Source organism: Castor canadensis, chromosome 1, assembly GCF_047511655.1.
Source record: "Castor canadensis chromosome 1, mCasCan1.hap1v2, whole genome shotgun sequence".
Lineage (NCBI taxonomy): Eukaryota > Metazoa > Chordata > Mammalia > Rodentia > Castoridae > Castor > Castor canadensis.
In genome coordinates, this window is record NC_133386.1 from 82,420,678 (window position 1) to 82,438,685 (window position 18,008).

Genomic DNA, 18,008 nt, shown 5'->3' on the forward strand with positions numbered 1-18,008 from the left:
CATGCAATCACACACACACAGAAACACAAACACACACGGGAATACGCTCTCTCGCATTCACTGAAACACACATTTATGCACCCTCTTACACACCCACACACACAGAAATACGGACTCACAAACATAGGCCCGTACAATCACACCTATGTACCCCGTCATTCACTCACACATCCATACTCACTCACACTCAAAAACAGACTCACACACCCACACCCACACACAGAAATACATACTCACAAATATACGCACATACAGTCACACCTATGTCCCCACTCTTACTCCGACTCACACACTCATACCCACTTACTCAAAAGTAGACTCACACCTATACACACACAAAAATACACACTCACAAACAGGTACATACAACATCACATATGTACCCCCTTTCAGTCACTCAAACATTTATACTCACTCACACTCAAAAATAGATTCAAACACCTACACACACACAAATACCCACTCACAAGCATATACACATACAAACACAAATGCCCACATGCACAGATGACAACACACACTCATGCACACCCATACAAACCCATGAACACCAACACTCACACACCCACCCTCACACCAAACGCATTCACATGCTTTCACACTCACACACACAAACACACACACACCCTTGAATTCATACTCTGACCCATAAGCCAACCCACTAAGACCCATCAGTCACACACACCCACACATAACTCACACACATTGAAATACGTACTGAAACACAGAAGCCAACTCCCACGAATAAAACTCTCACGCAGACTGTCACTGACACACACTCACCGACACATGCTATCAAACGTACACACACAAACACAGACACACTCTCTCACATTCCCTCAAACTCAGATACAAACACCCACACTTACACACTCACACACGCAGAAATACGCACTCACAAGTAAACACACATACAATCACACATAGGTACCCACTCTCACTCTCACTCACACAGTCATACGCACTTACTTAAAAATTGACTCACACCTATACACACACAAAAAGGCACACTCACAAGCATATACACGTAAAAACACAAGCACACATGCCAACACACAGTCACACATTACACACGTACAGAAATACACACTCACATATATACGCACATACAATCACACATTATGCACACCTGTCACTCACTCACACCTTCGTACTCACTCGCACTCAAAAGTAGACTCACACACCTACACACACACAGAAATACACACTCACAAATATACACACATACAATCACACAATTTACCCACTCTAACTCTGACTCACACAGTCGTACTCACTCAAAGATAGACTCACACCTATACACACACAAGAATATACACTCCCAGGCATATACACATGAAAACACAAACACACATGCACCGATGCCCACAGTCACACACACCTTTACACACTTATAAACACAGAAGTCACACACTCACCTCACAAACATATGTACATGCCATATCACATATGTACCCCCTTTCAGTCACTCACACATTTATACTCACTCACACTCAAAAATAATCTCAAACACCTACACACACAAATACGCACTCACAAGCCTATGCACAACATACAAACGTAAACACACACATACACAGATGCCAACACACCTGCACACACCCATACACACACTCAAAAGCACACACACATTCACCCTCACACACATATGAACCTACACGTACACACAAATGCACGAGTACAAACACAAACACAACACACAGACACATAACGCAAAACACAATATTGTACACATCACACACCAGCACACACAAAAACCCTTACACAAAAACATTCATATACATACACCCTTGGACACAAGCACTCACACACCAACATACACACTTACACAGTAAGTCACAAACACTCACACTCAAAAATAGGCTCACACACCTACACACACACAGAAATACACACTCAACACTATACGCACATACAATCACACATATGTACCTACTCTCGCTCTCACTCACATATTCATACGTACTCAAAAATGGACTCGCACCTATACACACACAAAATTACACACTCACAAGCATATACACATGAAAACACAAACACACATACACAGATGCCAACACACAGTCACACACACCCTTACACACTTATAACCACACAAGTCACACACTCACCCTCACACACACTTACACACATATGAACATACACATGCAGACATTCACACTCTCTCACACACACACTCACCCACAAACTCACCCACAATATTGAATCGATACTCAAACCCGAGCCAACACACTGACACACATCACAAACGCACACCCGTTCCCATCTCACACACACACACGTACACACCCATACACACACACACTGACTCATTCACAAACACTCACAGCCATACACACTCAGATATGTACACGTACACACACCCAAACGTCCACAATCACAAACATAGATGCACACGCTCATTCAGGCACATATTTACAAATTCACACTCAAATGTAATCAGACACGTACAAACACAGAAACACACACAGATATAAACAAACACTAACACACATGCGAACACACACAGGAGACAACACACACAAACCCTACCCTCACATTCACACACTCACAGAAAAACACAATCACACTTAAAAAACACACGTGCATACGGAGACATGTGAATACACCCAAGCCAACACAGTAACATACAAATGCACTCATTCACTGACTCTCATACTCACCCACATATCTCCCACTGCATGCACTCACACACATACACACACACGCACACACTCACACCAACGCACACAATAACCAACCTCACACAATCATTCACACTCCCGCACCCAAGTACCAATGCACACTCAATCCCAAACTCACTGACACACTCACTTGCAAACGCCTGCACATTCTCACACACCTCCCCACACCAAAACACAATGTCACACACTAACTCATTCACACTAACTCTCGCACCCATGAACAAAGAAATTCATGTTCAAATACACATGTACACACAGATGCAGTCACACATTCACTCACATACACCCACCAACACCCCAAAACTCACACTCACCCACACAAGACTCCCTTGCAATCACATGCACACCTACAGAGAAAAAATTCCAGACGCTCGCACACTCACATTTACACTCCCGCACAGTCACTTACACACACATTCAAAACTCACACGCTCATACACCTACACGTTTACACATTTACTCTGTCTCGCACTCACACACAAACACCCTCCAAAGCATTTGAATCCATACTCAGACACACATGCCAACCCACTAAGACACATCACACAAATACACACACTCACCGCTCACATACACTTTCAAACACACACAAACACACAAGCCAACTCACAAAAACAAAATTCTCACATTGACTCTGTCACTCACACTCACACACTCAACACCACATGCAATCACACACACACAGAAACACAAACACACACGGGAATACGCTCCCTCGCATTCACTGAAACACACATTTATGCACCCTCTTACACACCCACACACACAGAAATACGGACTCACAAACCAGGCCCGTACAATCACACCTATGTACCCCGTCATTCACTCACACATCCATACTCACTCACACTCAAAAACAGACTCACACACCCACACCCACACACAGAAATACATACTCACAAATATACGCACATACAGTCACACCTATGTCCCCACTCTTACTCCGACTCACACACTCATACCCACTTACTCAAAAGTAGACTCACACCTATACACACACAAAAATACACACTCACAAACAGGTACATACAACATCACATATGTACCCCCTTTCAGTCACTCAAACATTTATACTCACTCACACTCAAAAATAGATTCAAACACCTACACACACACAAATACCCACTCACAAGCATATACACATACAAACACAAATGCCCACATGCACAGATGACAACACACACTCATGCACACCCATACAAACCCATGAACACCAACACTCACACACCCACCCTCACACCAAACGCATTCACATGCTTTCACACTCACACACACAAACACACACACACTCTTGAATTCATACTCTGACCCATAAGCCAACCCACTAAGACCCATCAGTCACACACACCCACACATAACTCACACACATTGAAATACGTACTGAAACACAGAAGCCAACTCCCACGAATAAAACTCTCACGCAGACTGTCACTGACACACACTCACCGACACATGCTATCAAACGTACACACACAAACACAGACACACTCTCTCACATTCCCTCAAACTCAGATACAAACACCCACACTTACACACTCACACACGCAGAAATACGCACTCACAAGTAAACACACATACAATCACACATAGGTACCCACTCTCACTCTCACTCACACAGTCATACGCACTTACTTAAAAATTGACTCACACCTATACACACACAAAAAGGCACACTCACAAGCATATACACGTAAAAACACAAGCACACATGCCAACACACAGTCACACATTACACACGTACAGAAATACACACTCACATATATACGCACATACAATCACACATTATGCACACCTGTCACTCACTCACACCTTCGTACTCACTCGCACTCAAAAGTAGACTCACACACCTACACACACACAGAAATACACACTCACAAATATACACACATACAATCACACAATTTACCCACTCTAACTCTGACTCACACAGTCATACTCACTCAAAGATAGACTCACACCTATACACACACACAAGAATATACACTCCCAGGCATATACACATGAAAACACAAACACACATGCACCGATGCCCACAGTCACACACACCTTTACACACTTATAAACACAGAAGTCACACACTCACCTCACAAACATATGTACATGCCATATCACATATGTACCCCCTTTCAGTCACTCACACATTTATACTCACTCACACTCAAAATTAATCTCAAACACCTACACACACAAATACGCACTCACAAGCCTATGCACAACATACAAACGTAAACACACACATACACAGATGCCAACACACCTGCACACACCCATACACACACTCAAAAGCACACACACATTCACCCTCACACACATATGAACCTACACGTACACACAAATGCACGAGTACAAACACAAACACAACACACAGACACATAACGCAAAACACAATATTGTACACATCACACACCAGCACACACAAAAACCCTTACACAAAAACATTCATATACATACACCCTTGGACACAAGCACTCACACACCAACATACACACTTACACAGTAAGTCACAAACACTCACACTCAAAAATAGGCTCACACACCTACACACACACAGAAATACACACTCAACACTATACGCACATACAATCACACATATGTACCTACTCTCGCTCTCACTCACATATTCATACGTACTCAAAAATGGACTCGCACCTATACACACACAAAATTACACACTCACAAGCATATACACATGAAAACACAAACACACATACACAGATGCCAACACACAGTCACACACACCCTTACACACTTATAACCACACAAGTCACACACTCACCCTCACACACACTTACACACATATGAACATACACATGCAGACATTCACACTCTCTCACACACACACTCACCCACAAACTCACCCACAATATTGAATCGATACTCAAACCCGAGCCAACACACTGACACACATCACAAACGCACACCCGTTCCCATCTCACACACACACACGTACACACCCATACACACACACACTGACTCATTCACAAACACTCACAGCCATACACACTCAGATATGTACACGTACACACACCCAAACGTCCACAATCACAAACATAGATGCACACGCTCATTCAGGCACATATTTACAAATTCACACTCAAATGTAATCAGACACGTACAAACACAGAAACACACACAGATATAAACAAACACTAACACACATGCGAACACACACAGGAGACAACACACACACCCCTACCCTCACATTCACACACTCACAGAAAAACACAATCACACTTAAAAAACACACGTGCATACGGAGACATGTGAATACACCCAAGCCAACACAGTAACATACAAATGCACTCATTCACTGACTCTCATACTCACCCACATATCTCCCACTGCATGCACTCACACACATACACACACACGCACACACTCACACCAACGCACACAATAACCAACCTCACACAATCATTCACACTCCCGCACCCAAGTACCAATGCACACTCAATCCCAAACTCACTGACACGCTCACTTGCAAACGCCTGCACATTCTCACACACCTCCCCACACCAAAACACAATGTCACACACTAACTCATTCACACTAACTCTCGCACCCATGAACAAAGAAATTCATGTTCAAATACACATGTACACACAGATGCAGTCACACATTCACTCACATACACCCACCAACACCCCAAAACTCACACTCACCCACACAAGACTCCCTTGCAATCACATGCACACCTACAGAGAAAAAATTCCAGACGCTCGCACACTCACATTTACACTCCCGCACAGTCACTTACACACACATTCAAAACTCACACGCTCATACACCTACACGTTTACACATTTACTCTGTCTCGCACTCACACACAAACACCCTCCAAAGCATTTGAATCCATACTCAGACACACATGCCAACCCACTAAGACACATCACACAAATACACACACTCACCGCTCACATACACTTTCAAACACACACAAACACACAAGCCAACTCACAAAAACAAAATTCTCACATTGACTCTGTCACTCACACTCACACACTCAACACCACATGCAATCACACACACACAGAAACACAAACACACACGGGAATACGCTCTCGCATTCACTGAAACACACATTTATGCACCCTCTTACACACCCACACACACAGAAATACGGACTCACAAACATAGGCCCGTACAATCACACCTATGTACCCCGTCATTCACTCACACATCCATACTCACTCACACTCAAAAACAGACTCACACACCCACACCCACACACAGAAATACATACTCACAAATATACGCACATACAGTCACACCTATGTCCCCACTCTTACTCCGACTCACACACTCATACCCACTTACTCAAAAGTAGACTCACATCTATACACACACAAAAATACACACTCACAAACAGGTACATACAACATCACATATGTACCCCCTTTCAGTCACTCAAACATTTATACTCACTCACACTCAAAAATAGATTCAAACACCTACACACACACAAATACCCACTCACAAGCATATACACATACAAACACAAATGCCCACATGCACAGATGACAACACACACTCATGCACACCCATACAAACCCATGAACACCAACACTCACACACCCACCCTCACACCAAACGCATTCACATGCTTTCACACTCACACACACAAACACACACACACCCTTGAATTCATACTCTGACCCATAAGCCAACCCACTAAGACCCATCAGTCACACACACCCACACATAACTCACACACATTGAAATACGTACTGAAACACAGAAGCCAACTCCCACGAATAAAACTCTCACGCAGACTGTCACTGACACACACTCACCGACACATGCTATCAAACGTACACACACAAACACAGACACACTCTCTCACATTCCCTCAAACTCAGATACAAACACCCACACTTACACACTCACACACGCAGAAATACGCACTCACAAGTAAACACACATACAATCACACATAGGTACCCACTCTCACTCTCACTCACACAGTCATACGCACTTACTTAAAAATTGACTCACACCTATACACACACAAAAAGGCACACTCACAAGCATATACACGTAAAAACACAAGCACACATGCCAACACACAGTCACACATTACACACGTACAGAAATACACACTCACATATATACGCACATACAATCACACATTATGCACACCTGTCACTCACTCACACCTTCGTACTCACTCGCACTCAAAAGTAGACTCACACACCTACACACACACAGAAATACACACTCACAAATATACACACATACAATCACACAATTTACCCACTCTAACTCTGACTCACACAGTCATACTCACTCAAAGATAGACTCACACCTATACACACACACAAGAATATACACTCCCAGGCATATACACATGAAAACACAAACACACATGCACCGATGCCCACAGTCACACACACCTTTACACACTTAGAAACACAGAAGTCACACACTCACCTCACAAACATATGTACATGCCATATCACATATGTACCCCCTTTCAGTCACTCACACATTTATACTCACTCACACTCAAAAATAATCTCAAACACCTACACACACAAATACGCACTCACAAGCCTATGCACAACATACAAACGTAAACACACACATACACAGATGCCAACACACCTGCACACACCCATACACACACTCAAAAGCACACACACATTCACCCTCACACACATATGAACCTACACGTACACACAAATGCACGAGTACAAACACAAACACAACACACAGACACATAACGCAAAACACAGTATTGTACACATCACACACCAGCACACACAAAAACCCTTACACAAAAACATTCATATACATACACCCTTGGACACAAACACTCACACACCAACATACACACTTACACAGTAAGTCACAAACACTCACACTCAAAAATAGGCTCACACACCTACACACACACAGAAATACACACTCAACACTATACGCACATACAATCACACATATGTACCTACTCTCGCTCTCACTCACATATTCATACGTACTCAAAAATGGACTCGCACCTATACACACACAAAATTACACACTCACAAGCATATACACATGAAAACACAAACACACATACACAGATGCCAACACACAGTCACACACACCCTTACACACTTATAACCACACAAGTCACACACTCACCCTCACACACACTTACACACATATGAACATACACATGCAGACATTCACACTCTCTCACACACACACTCACCCACAAACTCACCCACAATATTGAATCGATACTCAAACCCGAGGCAACACACTGACACACATCACAAACGCACACCCGTTCCCATCTCACACACACACACGTACACACCCATACACACACACACTGACTCATTCACAAACACTCACTGCCATACACACTCAGATATGTACACGTACACACACCCAAACGTCCACAATCACAAACATAGATGCACACGCTCATTCATGCACATATTTACAAATTCACAATCAAATGTAATCAGACACGTACAAACACAGAAACACACACAGATATAAACAAACACTAACACACATGTGAACACACACAGGAGACAACACACACACCCCTACCCTCACATTCACACACTCACAGAAAAACACAATCACACTTAAAAAACACACGTGCATACGCAGACATGTGAATACACCCAAGCCAACACAGTAACATACAAATGCACTCATTCACTGACTCTCATACTCACCCACATATCTCCCACTGCATGCACTCACACACATACACACACACACGCACACACTCACACCAACGCACACAAGAACCAACCTCACACAATCATTCACACTCCCGCACCCAAGCACCAATGCACACTCAATCCCAAACTCACTGACACACTCACTTGCAAACGCCTGCCCATTCTCACACACCTCCCCACACCAAAACACAATGTCACACACTAACTCATTCACACTAACTCTCGCACCCATGAACAAAGTAATTCATGTTCAAATACACATGTACACACAGATGCAGTCACACATTCACTCACATACACCCACCAACACCCCAAAACTCACACTCACACTCACCCACACATGACTCCCTTGCAATCACATGCACACCTACAGAGAAAAAAATTCCAGACGCTCGCACACTCACATTTACACTCCCGCACAGTCACTTACACACACATTCAAAACTCACACGCTCATACACCTACACGTTTACACATTTACTCTGTCTCGCACTCACACACAAACACCCTCCAAAGCATTTGAATCCATACTCAGACACACATGCCAACCCACTAAGACACATCACACAAATACACACACTCACCCCTCACATACACATTCAAACACACATAGACACACAAGCCAACTCACAAAAACAAAATTCTCACATTGACTCTGTCACTCACACTCACACACTCAACACCACATGCAATCACACACACACAGAAACACAAACACACACGGGAATACGCTCTCTCGCATTCACTGAAACACACATTTATACACCCTCTTACACACCCACACACACAGAAATACAGACTCACAAACATGTGCCCATACAATCACACATATGCACCCCGTCATTCACTCACACATTCATACTCACTCACACTCAAAAACAGACTCACACACACACACACACACACACAGAAATACATACTCACAAATATACGCACATACAGTCACACCTATGTCCCCACTCTTACTCCGACTCACACACTCATACCCCCTTACTCAAAAATAGACTCACACCTCTACACACACAAAAATACACACTCACAAACAGGTACATACAATATCACATATGTACCCCCTTTCAATCACTCAAACATTTATACTCACTCACACTCAAAAAGAGATTCAAACACCTACCCACACACAAATACCCACTCACAAGCATATACACCTACAAACACAAATGCCCACATGCACAGATGACAACACACACTCACGCACACCCATACAAACCCATGAACACAAACACTCACACACCCACCCTCACACCAAACGCATTCACATGCTTTCACACTCACACACACACACCCTTGAATTCATACTCTGACCCATAAGCCAACCCACTAAGACCCATCAGTCACACACACCCACACAAAACTCACACACATTGAAATACGTACTGAAACACAGAAGCCAACTCCCACGAATAAAACTCTCACGCAGACTGTCAGTGACACACACTCACCGACACATGCTATCAAACGTACACACACAAACACACACACTCTCACACATTCCCTCAAACTCAGATACAAACACCCACACTTACACACTCACACACACAGAAGTACACACTCACAAGTAAACACACATACAATCACACATAGGTACCCACTCTCACTCTCACTCACACAGTCATACTCACTTACTTAAAAATAGACTCACACCTATACACACACAAAAAGGCACACTCACAAGCATATACACGTCAAAACACAAACACACATGCCAACACACAGTCACACATTACACACGTATAGAAATACACACTCACATATATACGCTCCTACAATCACACATTATGCACACCTGTCACTCACTCACACATTCGTACTCACTCACACTCAAAAATAGACTCACACACCTACACACACACAGAAATACACACTCACAAATATACACACATACAATCACACAATTTACCCACTCTAACTCTGACTCACACAGTCATACTCACTCACTCAAACATAGACTCACACCTACACACACACAAGAATATACACTCCCAGGCATATACACATGCAAACACAAACACACATGCACCGATGCCAACAGTCACACACACCTTTACACACTTAGAAACACAGAAGTCACACACTCACCTCACAAACCTATGTACATGCCATATCACATATGTACCCCCTTTCAGTCACTCACACATTTATACTCACTCACACTCAAAAATAATCTCAAACACCTACACACACAAATACGCACTCACAAGCCTATACACATACAAACATAAACACACACATACGCAGATGCCAACACACCTGCACACACCCATACACACACTCAAAAGCACACACACATTCACCCTCACACACATATGAACATACACGTACACACAAATGCACGCGTACAAACACAACACACCGACACATAACGCAAAACACAGTATTGTACACATCACACACCAGCACACACAAAAACCCTTGCACAAAATCATTCATATACATACACCCTTGGACACAAGCACTCACACACCTGCATACACACTTACACAGTAAGTCACAAACACTCACACTCATAAATAGGCTCACACACCTACACACACAGAAATACACACTCAACACTATACGCACATACAATCACACATATGTACCTACTCTCGCTCTCACTCACATACTCATACGTACTCAAAAGTGGACTCACACCTATACACACACAAAAATACACACTCACAAGCATATACACATGAAAACACAAACACACATACACAGATGCCAACACACAGTCACACACACCCTTACACACTTATAACCACACAAGTCACACACTCACCCTCACACACACTTCCACACATATGAACATACAAATGCAGACATTCACACTCTCTCACACACACACTCACCCACAAACTCACCCACAATATTGAATCGATACTCAAACCCGAGCCAACACACTGACACACATCACAAACGCACACCCGTTCCCATCTCACACACACACACGTACACACCCATACACACACACACTGACTCATTCACAAACACTCACAGCCATACACACTCAGATATGTACACGGACACACACCCAAACGTCCACAATCACAAACATATATGCACACGCTCATTCATGCACATATTTACAAATTCACGCTCAAATGTAATCAGACACATACAAACACAGAAACACACACAGATATAAACAAACACTAACACACATGTGAACACACAAAGGAGACAACACACACAAACCCTACCCTCACATTCACACACTCACAGAAAAACACAATCACACTTAGAAAACACACGTGCATACGCAGACATGTGAATACACCCAAGCCAACACAGTAACATACAAATGCACTCATTCACTGACTCTCATACTCACCCACATATCTCCCACTGCATGCACTCACACACATACACACACACACGCACACACTCACACCAACGCACACAAGAACCAACCTCACACAATCATTCACACTCCCGCACCCAAGCACCAACGCACACTCAATCCCAAACTCACTGACACACTCACTTGCAAACGCCTGCACATTCTCACACACCTCCCCACACCAAAACACAATGTCACACACTAACTCATTCACACTAACTCTCGCACCCATGAACAAAGAAATTCATGTTCAAATACACATGTACACACAGATGCAGTCACACATTCACTCACATACACCCACCAACACCCAAAAACTCACACTCACCCACACATGACTCCCTTGCAATCACATGCACACCTACAGAGAAAAAAATTCCAGACGCTCGCACACTCACATTTACACTCCCGCACAGTCACTTACACACACATTCAAAACTCACACGCTCATACACCTACACGTTTACACATTTACTCTGTCTCGCACTCACACACAAACACCCTCCAAAGCATTTGAATCCATACTCAGACACACATGCCAACCCACTAAGACACATCACACAAATACACACACTCACCCCTCACATACACATTCAAACACACATAGACACACAAGCCAACTCACAAAAACAAAATTCTCACATTGACTCTGTCACTCACACTCACACACTCAACACCACATGCAATCACACACACACAGAAACACAAACACACACGGGAATACGCTCTCTCGCATTCACTGAAACACACATTTATACACCCTCTTACACACCCACACACACAGAAATACAGACTCACAAACATGTGCCCATACAATCACACATATGCACCCCGTCATTCACTCACACATTCATACTCACTCACACTCAAAAACAGACTCACACACACACACACACACACAGAAATACATACTCACAAATATACGCACATACAGTCACACCTATGTCCCCACTCTTACTCCGACTCACACACTCATACCCCCTTACTCAAAAATAGACTCACACCTCTACACACACAAAAATACACACTCACAAACAGGTACATACAATATCACATATGTACCCCCTTTCAATCACTCAAACATTTATACTCACTCACACTCAAAAAGAGATTCAAACACCTACCCACACACAAATACCCACTCACAAGCATATACACCTACAAACACAAATGCCCACATGCACAGATGACAACACACACTCACGCACACCCATACAAACCCATGAACACAAACACTCACACACCCACCCTCACACCAAACGCATTCACATGCTTTCACACTCACACACACACACCCTTGAATTCATACTCTGACCCATAAGCCAACCCACTAAGACCCATCAGTCACACACACCCACACAAAACTCACACACATTGAAATACGTACTGAAACACAGAAGCCAACTCCCACGAATAAAACTCTCACGCAGACTGTCAGTGACACACACTCACCGACACATGCTATCAAACGTACACACACAAACACACACACTCTCACACATTCCCTCAAACTCAGATACAAACACCCACACTTACACACTCACACACACAGAAGTACACACTCACAAGTAAACACACATACAATCACACATAGCTACCCACTCTCACTCTCACTCACACAGTCATACTCACTTACTTAAAAATAGACTCACACCTATACACACACAAAAAGGCACACTCACAAGCATATACACGTCAAAACACAAACACACATGCCAACACACAGTCACACATTACACACGTATAGAAATACACACTCACATATATACGCTCCTACAATCACACATTATGCACACCTGTCACTCACTCACACATTCGTACTCACTCACACTCAAAAATAGACTCACACACCTACACACACACAGAAATACACACTCACAAATATACACACATACAATCACACAATTTACCCACTCTAACTCTGACTCACACAGTCATACTCACTCACTCAAACATAGACTCACACCTACACACACACAAGAATATACACTCCCAGGCATATACACATGCAAACACAAACACACATGCACCGATGCCAACAGTCACACACACCTTTACACACTTAGAAACACAGAAGTCACACACTCACCTCACAAACCTATGTACATGCCATATCACATATGTACCCCCTTTCAGTCACTCACACATTTATACTCACTCACACTCAAAAATAATCTCAAACACCTACACACACAAATACGCACTCACAAGCCTATACACATACAAACATAAACACACACATACGCAGATGCCAACACACCTGCACACACCCATACACACACTCAAAAGCACACACACATTCACCCTCACACACATATGAACATACACGTACACACAAATGCACGCGTACAAACACAACACACCGACACATAACGCAAAACACAGTATTGTACACATCACACACCAGCACACACAAAAACCCTTACACAAAATCATTCATATACATACACCCTTGGACACAAGCACTCACACACCTGCATACACACTTACACAGTAAGTCACAAACACTCACACTCATAAATAGGCTCACACACCTACACACACAGAAATACACACTCAACACTATACGCACATACAATCACACATATGTACCTACTCTCGCTCTCACTCACATACTCATACGTACTCAAAAGTGGACTCACACCTATACACACACAAAAATACACACTCACAAGCATATACACATGAAAATACAAACACACATACACAGATGCCAACACACAGTCACACACACCCTTACACACTTATAACCACACAAGTCACACACTCACCCTCACACACACTTCCACACCTATGAACATACAAATGCAGACATTCACACTCTCTCACACACACACTCACCCACAAACTCACCCACAATATTGAATCGATACTCAAACCCGAGCCAACACACTGACACACATCACAAACGCACACCCGTTCCCATCTCACACACACACACGTACACACCCATACACACACACACTGACTCATTCACAAACACTCACAGCCATACACACTCAGATATGTACACGGACACACACCCAAACGTCCACAATCACAAACATATATGCACACGCTCATTCATGCACATATTTACAAATTCACGCTCAAATGTAATCAGACACGTACAAACACAGAAACACACACAGATATAAACAAACACTAACACACATGTGAACACACAAAGGAGACAACACACACAAACCCTACCCTCACATTCACACACTCACAGAAAAACACAATCACACTTAGAAAACACACGTGCATACGCAGACATGTGAATACACCCAAGCCAACACAGTAACATACAAATGCACTCATTCACTGACTCTCATACTCACCCACATATCTCCCACTGCATGCACTCACACACATACACACACACACGCACACACTCACACCAACGCACACAAGAACCAACCTCACACAATCATTCACACTCCCGCACCCAAGCACCAACGCCCACTCAATCCCAAACTCACTGACACACTCACTTGCAAACGCCTGCCCATTCTCACACACCTCCCCACACCAAAACACAATGTCACACACTAACTCATTCACACTAACTCTCGCACCCATGAACAAAGAAATTCATGTTCAAATACACATGTACACACAGATGCAGTCACACATTCACTCACATACACCCACCAACACCCAAAAACTCACACTCACCCACACATGACTCCCTTGCAATCACATGCACACCTATAGAGAAAAAATTCCAGACGCTCGCACACTCACATTTACACTCCCGCACAGTCACTTACACACACATTCAAAACTCACACGCTCATACACCTACACGTTTACACATTTACTCTGTCTCGCACTCACACACAAACACCCTCCAAAGCATTTGAATCCATACTCAGACACACATGCCAACCCACTAAGACACATCACACAAATACACACACTCACCGCTCACATACACTTTCAAACACACACAAACACACAAGCCAACTCACAAAAACAAAATTCTCACATTGACTCTGTCACTCACACTCACACACTCAACACCACATGCAATCACACACACACAGAAACACAAACACACACGGGAATACGCTCTCTCGCATTCACTGAAACACACATTTATGCACCCTCTTACACACCCACACACACAGAAATACGGACTCACAAACATAGGCCCGTACAATCACACCTATGTACCCCGTCATTCACTCACACATCCATACTCACTCACACTCAAAAACAGACTCACACACCCACACCCACACACAGAAATACATACTCACAAATATACGCACATACAGTCACACCTATGTCCCCACTCTTACTCCGACTCACACACTCATACCCACTTACTCAAAAGTAGACTCACACCTATACACACACAAAAATACACACTCACAAACAGGTACATACAACATCACATATGTACCCCCTTTCAGTCACTCAAACATTTATACTCACTCACACTCAAAAATAGATTCAAACACCTACACACACACAAATACCCACTCACAAGCATATACACATACAAACACAAATGCCCACATGCACAGATGACAACACACACTCATGCACACCCATACAAACCCATGAACACCAACCCTCACCCACCCACCCTCACACCAAACGCATTCACATGCTTTCACACTCACACACACAAACACACACACACCCTTGAATTCATACTCTGACCCATAAGCCAACCCACTAAGACCCATCAGTCACACACACCCACACATAACTCACACACATTGAAATACGTACTGAAACACAGAAGCCAACTCCCACGAATAAAACTCTCACGCAGACTGTCACTGACACACACTCACCGACACATGCTATCAAACGTACACACACAAACACAGACACACTCTCTCACATTCCCTCAAACTCAGATACAAACACCCACACTTACACACTCACACACGCAGAAATATGCACTCACAAGTATACACACATACAATCACACATAGGTACCCACTCTCACTCTCACTCACACAGTCATACGCACTTACTTAAAAATTGACTCACACCTATACACACACAAAAAGGCACACTCACAAGCATATACACGTAAAAACACAAGCACACATGCCAACACACAGTCACACATTACACACGTACAGAAATACACACTCACATATATACGCACATACAATCACACATTATGCACACCTGTCACTCACTCACACCTTCGTACTCACTCGCACTCAAAAGTAGACTCACACACCTACACACACACAGAAATACACACTCACAAATATACACACATACAATCACACAATTTACCCACTCTAACTCTGACTCACACAGTCATACTCACTCAAAGATAGACTC